This window comes from Mastomys coucha, unplaced genomic scaffold (genome assembly GCF_008632895.1).
Source record: "Mastomys coucha isolate ucsf_1 unplaced genomic scaffold, UCSF_Mcou_1 pScaffold3, whole genome shotgun sequence".
NCBI classification, from domain to species: Eukaryota; Metazoa; Chordata; class Mammalia; order Rodentia; family Muridae; genus Mastomys; species Mastomys coucha.
In genome coordinates, this window is record NW_022196909.1 from 66,954,203 (window position 1) to 66,961,537 (window position 7,335).

Sequence of the window (7,335 nt, forward strand, 5' to 3'; positions counted from 1 at the left end):
AAAAAAAAAAAAAAAAGAAAACCAGGAGAAGGATAACTAGTATCTATTGAAATCAGGTCAGAAGTTTAAAACCCTTGTGTGATATGGAAGGTGAGGGGCCTAGGCATAGTGGTATATTCTTTGGGTTGTGTTCTATGCTCTCCCTAATAATAATTTATTAGAATTAATTACACCTAGATGTATTCTTAGAGTGACCTTGAACTTGTCTAATAAACATGTACGTCAAAAGTCATGGAGCCCCACATTTCCCCCTTAGCATGAGTTGCAAACCTCTCAGGCCATTCCTTCAACCATACAGCACTTTCTTAGTTTAAATGTTTTAGGACAGAGTCATGGCTCTCAAACGTGATGGTTGTATCCACAGGAAACTTGAGATTTATCACCCATAGTCAAATCTCTTAAGGGTTCCTCTAGTATATAAAATTTTATTCTAGAAAATTCTTCTCATGAGACATAATAATAGAAAACAAGTGACATTTCTCTGTCCTCTTTCCTCTGGTCACCTGGAGAGCACTGTTATCTGCCATCAGTTAGACTTACAGCAGCAATGGCTTCAAGGTGCTGGAGACAGCTGAGTGGCTCTTCTGGAAATTCTACCTCAAAAGGCTCATGGAGCTACAGATTTTGAAAGGACTTGTGGAGGCTAGAGACTCTACTATGGCCTTGCACGCAGGTCTAGTGATTAGGAAGTTGAGATGTCTCTTGTCTCTCTGGCAACCATTCCAAACACAGATGCTATAGTCAAAGACTACAGAACTCTAGGCCCTTGAACTGCCATATACTATTTATTGATCTTACTGGTTTTAGCAAGTTGTGAGCATGAGTGATATTTGAGAGAGTAAGAGATTCCTTCCTTAGCTTATTGAAAGAACAGTAGACCACACTACAAAGTGTGAGGACACACAGATATGAGTCATTAATATATAATAGCCATAGTAGGAATGGCCTGTCCACTTGTTTGGCTGTTCTCAGATTGTCTTCCATCTGATGACCTGGATCTGTCCCTATTAGAATCTTTTGTTGTTGTTGCTTTGTTTTGTTTTTCAAGACAGGGTTTCTCTGTATAGGCCTGCTAGTCTTGGCACTCTGTAGACTAGGCTGGCCTTGAACTCAGAAATCTGCCTGTCTCTGCCTCCTGAGTGCTGGGACTAAAGGCATGCATCACCACTGCCCGACTCTAAAGTCCTTATCATGATAGATTATGACATTCTAAAATCACTGGTGTTGTATTTGGACTTCAAGTTTCTTATTTCATCTCTAGGGTACTGCATGGTACATCTTGAATCATTCTCAATATTACGTGAGTAGCCAAGGCTTTAAGAATTAAGGACTTTCAGGATAACACTAGAAGTAAACTCAGATTCATTGCTGAATGTCTTTCCTTAGGAAACCAAGAGCCCTTTATAAAAATGGTTAATTCAGTGGGATGGTCTTTTAATCATGGCTTTTAACAATTCAGAAAGAATTTAAGCAGAGCTACTCCTTCTTATCAGTATCATCCTATGGGTGATTGGAGAGCTTTGGTGCCACCTGCCTTTGAATAAATGCAGGGACCAGAACATCAGTACTGTTTGGGGGTGGTTGCCAGTACAAAATCCCAGAAATTCCAGATGGACTGAGCCAGGATCTGCATCTAACTTGCAGTACACCTTAGCTATTTGGGAGTGCCTGGTTAGAGCACATCCCAGGTCCTTCTTCTGTGACTTTACCATGCAGTCTTAGCCCACTCTTCCTAAGTAAGATTTCTCAATGAATCCTCACCAGTTTCCAGCATGACTTCACTCTTTTTGAATTTCTGAAAATATAAGTAAATGCAAATAAAATGGCTTTTTTGTTGTTGTTGTTGAAGTTTCTCCATGGCATCCTATGGGGTGTTATTCACTGAAACATCGTCAAAATGTTGGAGCTATTTCAGGCTCACACGACACTTAATGTGCTTAAATAGCAACAAAAGAATACTGTGTGAGCAGTGTAGGTGAAATTTTGTTTTTCCTAGAATTTGTGCTGTTATATTCCAACCTTTACTTTGCAGATAAAAGTATGTTTCATTTAACTTTACCCCCTTCCCCTTTAAAATAAGCAAATAAAGAATGGAGCAGAAGAGTGTAATGTTTATAATAACTAGAGAAAAAAATCTAGGGGCATGGCTATGTGAGAGTGTGGAAATATAAACCGAGTCAGCAGAGAGGGCTCTGTGAATAAAGGTGCTTGCTGCCAAACCCAAGGACCCGAGTTTGATTCCTGAAGCTTATATGGTAGAAGGATAGAATCTACTTCGGTAAGTTGTCTTCCGGCTTCCACAAATATGTGGTGCCATATGCACCCATAAGGACATATACACACATATAAACATATGGAAATACAAAATTAAAGTATATAAACAAAGCTTATCTGAATGTCACTATGATTGTATTAAATAATTGTATTAGTCAGGGTTCTCTAGAGTCACAGAAGTTATGGTAGTCTCTATGTAGTAAAGGAATTTATTGACGACTTACTGTTTGTAGTCCAATTCCCAACAATCAACTCCCAACAATGGTCGGCAGCAGCTGTGAATGGAAGTCCGAGGATCCAGCAGTTGCTCAGTCCCACAAGGCAAGCAGATGAAGCAGAGCGAACTTTCCTTCCTTATGTAGGTCTCCAGCAAAAGGTGTGGCCCAGGTTAAAGGTGTGTGTCACCACACCTTTAACCCCAGGTGACCCTGCTTGAACTCGTAGATCTTCCAGTCTTAATCTTATAGGATTCATAGCCACTATGCCACCACACCTTTAATCCCAGATGATCTTGAACTCATAGATCTTTCTCTCTTAATCCTCTGGGATTCATAGCCACTATACCTCAAGATCTCCATGCCAAGATTCAGGTCGGAAACTTGTGTCTCTCAGCCTCCAGATTAGGGCCAGGTGAGCCTTCTAATTCTGGATTGTAGTTCATTTCAGATATAGTCAAGTTGACAACCAGGAATAGCCACTACAGTAATCAAAAGAAATTATTTTCCATGCAATAAACAATTTGAAACAACTCATTAAATATACTTATTGATATAACACCGCAGGCATTCTATTATTATTTAAATAGAGATATCAATATTGCTGTGCAGTCAGAGGTTTATTAGTAATATTGTATGCTAAGTGTTGGCCCCTAAGTATGCATGTATGGATACATGTGCATGTCCATACATATTTGTATTTGGAAGCTAAATCTTCTCTGGACTGATCTATTTATGATAAACTTCAAGAATTCCATTTAGCTCACTGAGGTTTGGATTTTCCAAAGTAGAAGGGGACCTGTCTATTACTGGGAATTCTTAGAGCTAGGGACAGTCCCTTCCTCACTCAAAATCACTGCCAATTCAACAAGGAATATTGAGTGTCACCAAAGCCTGCAGATCCCCATATTAACACACTTGTCTCCATTTGCTGGAGTTGCCAACAGGTTGAGTAGCTCAGATACTCAACAGACTTCAGAGAATGGCTAAGTCAGAACAAAAAGAGCTGGTGTCAGTGGCTGGATGTCAGCCATCTTTCTTTTGCTAGTCAAGCTGCCTAGGAAATGAAAGCAACCTAGTGCAGGAGTTCTCAGGCTTTGCCCCAAATCTGAAACATGCTAAAGACCTGCAAACCCCAACAGATTTCTGGGCTTCTTCACTTCATGGCTTCTGAAGTTGGTTTGGGGCAGGCTTGATAGCTTATGTTTCTCAGACTTGATGCTAAGGCTGCTACTGTGGACTGCACACTGACACTGAGAACAATCTTTCTAGCATTAGGTCAGTGGCAGTGCCTAACAATGACTAAGAAGACTGCTCTGAGGTGATCATTACAGCACACGCATGCACATGTACACCCTTCTCTCTCTCTCTCTCTCTCTCTCTCTCTCTCTCTCTCTCTCTCTCTGTATGTGTGTGTGTGTCTTCTACCCTCCATTTTCTTCTTGATAGTCAAGATGTAATAGTTGATACCATAATCCTGGTGAGTTCAAATATTTACTAGTCCTTGTGGAAAGTACCTAAACTGTTTCCCCATTTCTTACCTGTCAAATGAGGGCAGCACTATCTAACTCAGGGGTTTTGTGCACATGAAATTAATAGTCTTATAGCATAAAGTCTTATGGAGCAACCATTAAAGAAACAAAAGAATAAAAAAAATAGCTGCTAGTACCTCCTCTCACTAGAATGTGTTGTTTCTGAGAACACATACAGGGGCTGCCAGCTCAGAAATGTGATTACTCTCAAGAGATGTCACCATGTAAAGCTGAGCATCCAGCCATGTAGCATCACCATTTAAGACAGCAGCTATGTCTCATTCTGTGCTGGAGACCATGCTAAATGCTGGCAGGTACCTGACCAGCTTTGACTTTCATTGTTTTCTTTGTCTATGGCTACATAACAAAGTAGCTTAAACCTCTGTGGTCTCAATGTGCACATGACAGAGAAACCAGAGAGGAGCTTTGCTAGTAGCACTTCCAGTCCAAAATCACACAAGTTTTCAGTCACAATGTCTGCTGTGACGAAAATCACTAGAAAAAAGCCCCTCTGCTCGAAGGTCCACTTCCAAGGTGGCTCCCTGGTTCTTTTGTCAAGATAAGGCTGGTAATTGGGTGGGAAACTCATTCCTGTGCTGTGCAGAGATGCTTAAGTACCTCATGGGAACAAACTCCTCTTAGAGCTAGTGACTCCGGAAAGAGTGAAAGGAAACACATGCCTTTTATGGCCCATCTCATAGGTCATACAGGCATTTCTATAGTATCTCATTGGCTAGCTATAAATACCACCCCACTCAGTATGTCTGTATTTATACTGTACTTTTAAGCACTTAAATAGCAACAGAAAGTAATGTGTAGTTAGTGTAGATGAAATCTTGTACTGGTGGGGTTAAGGAAGGTGAGAATAACATGAAAAGGGTGAATAAAGGAGGGGACGATTATCAGCTACTTATTGTCTTAGTTTCCTTTCCTGTCTTTGGAGTGAAATACCGTAGGGGAGTTTTGAACAAAAGCAACTTAGGGGAGAAAAAAAAAATTTTTTTTTCAGGCCACAGTTCCATGTTACAGTTCATCGTAGCAGAGTGGTCCCAGCAGGAGCTTAAGAAAACCCATCACATGACATCTATACTCAGAAAAAATATTGAGCCGGGCGGTGGTGGCGCACGCCTTTAATCCCAGCACTTGGGAGGCAGAGGCAGGCGGATTTCTGAGTTCGAGGCCAGCCTGGTCTACAGAGTGAGTTCCAGGACAGCCAAGGCTACACAGAGAAACCCTGTCTCAAAAATACCAAAAAAAAAAAAAAAAAAAAAAAAAAAAAAAAAAAAAAAAAAAAAAAATATTGAAGTGTGTGTGCATTCAGCTCACACTCTGATTTTCTTTTTCTTTTTAAAAATTTTATTGGTTATTTTGTTTATCTAAATTTCAAATGTTCCTAGTTTCCTCTCAGAGAACCCCCATCCCATCCCCTCCCCCTCCATGAGAATGCTCCTCACCCCACAAGCCTACTCCTGCCCCACTGCCCTAACGTTCCCCTACAGGCCTTCCCAGGACCAAGAGCCTCCTTTCCCTTTGATGCCAGACAAGGCCATCCTCTGCTACATATGCTGCTGGAGCAATGGGTCCCTCCATGTGTATTCTTTGGTTGGTGGTTTAATCCTTGGGAGCTCTGGGGGTGGGGAGTATGGTTGGTTGATATTGTTGTTCTTCCTTATGGGGTTGCAAACCCCTTAACTCTTTAGTCCTTCTCCTAACTCCTCCATTGGGGTCCCCCTGCTCAGTCCAATGGTTGGCTGCAAGCATCCACATCTGTATCAGTAAGGCTTTGGTAGATCCTCTCAGGAGATATCCATATCAAGTTCCTGTCAGCAAGCCCTGCTTGGCATCAGCAATAGTGTCTGGGTTTGGTGTCTGCAGGTAGGATGGATCCCCAGGTGGGACAGTCTCTGGATGTCCTTTTCTTCAGTCTCTGCTCCACTCTTTGTCCCTGTATTTCCTTTAGACAGGAGAAATTCTGGGTTAAAATTTTGAGATAGGTGGGTGGCCCCATCCCTCAAACGGGGTCCATGACAACCTCTGGACATGGTCTCTACAGGTTTTATCTCCCTTTGTTGGGTATTTCAGCTAATGTCATCCCAGCTGGGTCCTGGGAGCCTCTTATTTTCCTGGCATCTGGGGCTTTCTGTTCACTACCCCCAGTTCCCCATCCCCCATCGCTACACAACTCTGTTTAATTTCCTGACCCTCTATACATCTCCTCTGTCTCCTCCCACACCTGATCCTGCCCCCTTTTTTCCTCTCCCCTTCTCCCTTCCTTCCAAGTCCTACCCACCCTCTACCTCCTGTGATTATTTTGTTCCCCCTTCTAAGTAGAACTGAGACATCCAAATTTGGTCTTCCTTCTTGACCTTCATATGGTCTGTGAGTTGTATCATGGGTATTTGAGCTTTTTATCCTAATATCCACTTATCAGTGAGTACATACCATGTATGTTCTTTTGTGACTGGGTTACCTCACTCACGATGATATTTTCTAGTTCCTTCCATTTACCTGCAAATTTCATGAAGTCATTGTTTTTAATGGCTGAGTAGTACTCCATTGTGTAAATGTACCACTTTTTCTGTAAGCTCTACTACAGAGCAATAGTGATAAAAACTGCATGGTATTGATAGAGATAGGCATGTAGATCAATGGAATAGAATTGAAGACCCAGAAATGAACTCACACACCTAAAGTCACATGATCTTTGACCAAGAAGCTAAAACTATCTAGTGGAAAAAAGACAGCATTTTCATCAAATGGTCCTGGCTTAAGTGGAGGTCAGCATGTAGAAGAATGCAAAGTGAACCATTCTTACCTCCTTGTAAAAAGCTCAAGTCCAGGTGGATCAAGGACCTCCACATAAAACCAGATATGCTGAAACTAATAGAAGAGAAAGCAGGGAAGAGTTTTGAACACATGGGCACAGGGGAAAATTTCCTGAACAGAACACCAATGGCTTATGCTCTTAGACCAACAATCGACAAATGGGACCTCATAAAATTGCAAAGCTTCTGTAAGGCACAGGACACTGTCAATAGGACAAAATGGTAACCTACAGAGTGGGAAAAGGTCTGATAGAGGGCTAATATCCAATGTATACAAAGAACTTAAGAAGTTAGACTCCAGAGAACCAAATAACCCTGTTAAAATGGGTACAGAGCTAAACAGAGAACTCTTAACTGAGGAATCTTGCATGACTGAGAAGCACTTAAAGAAATGTTCAACATCCTTAGTCATCAGGGAAATGCAAATCAAAACAACCCTGAGATTCCACCTCGCACAAGTCAGAATGGCTAAGATCAAAAACTCAGGTG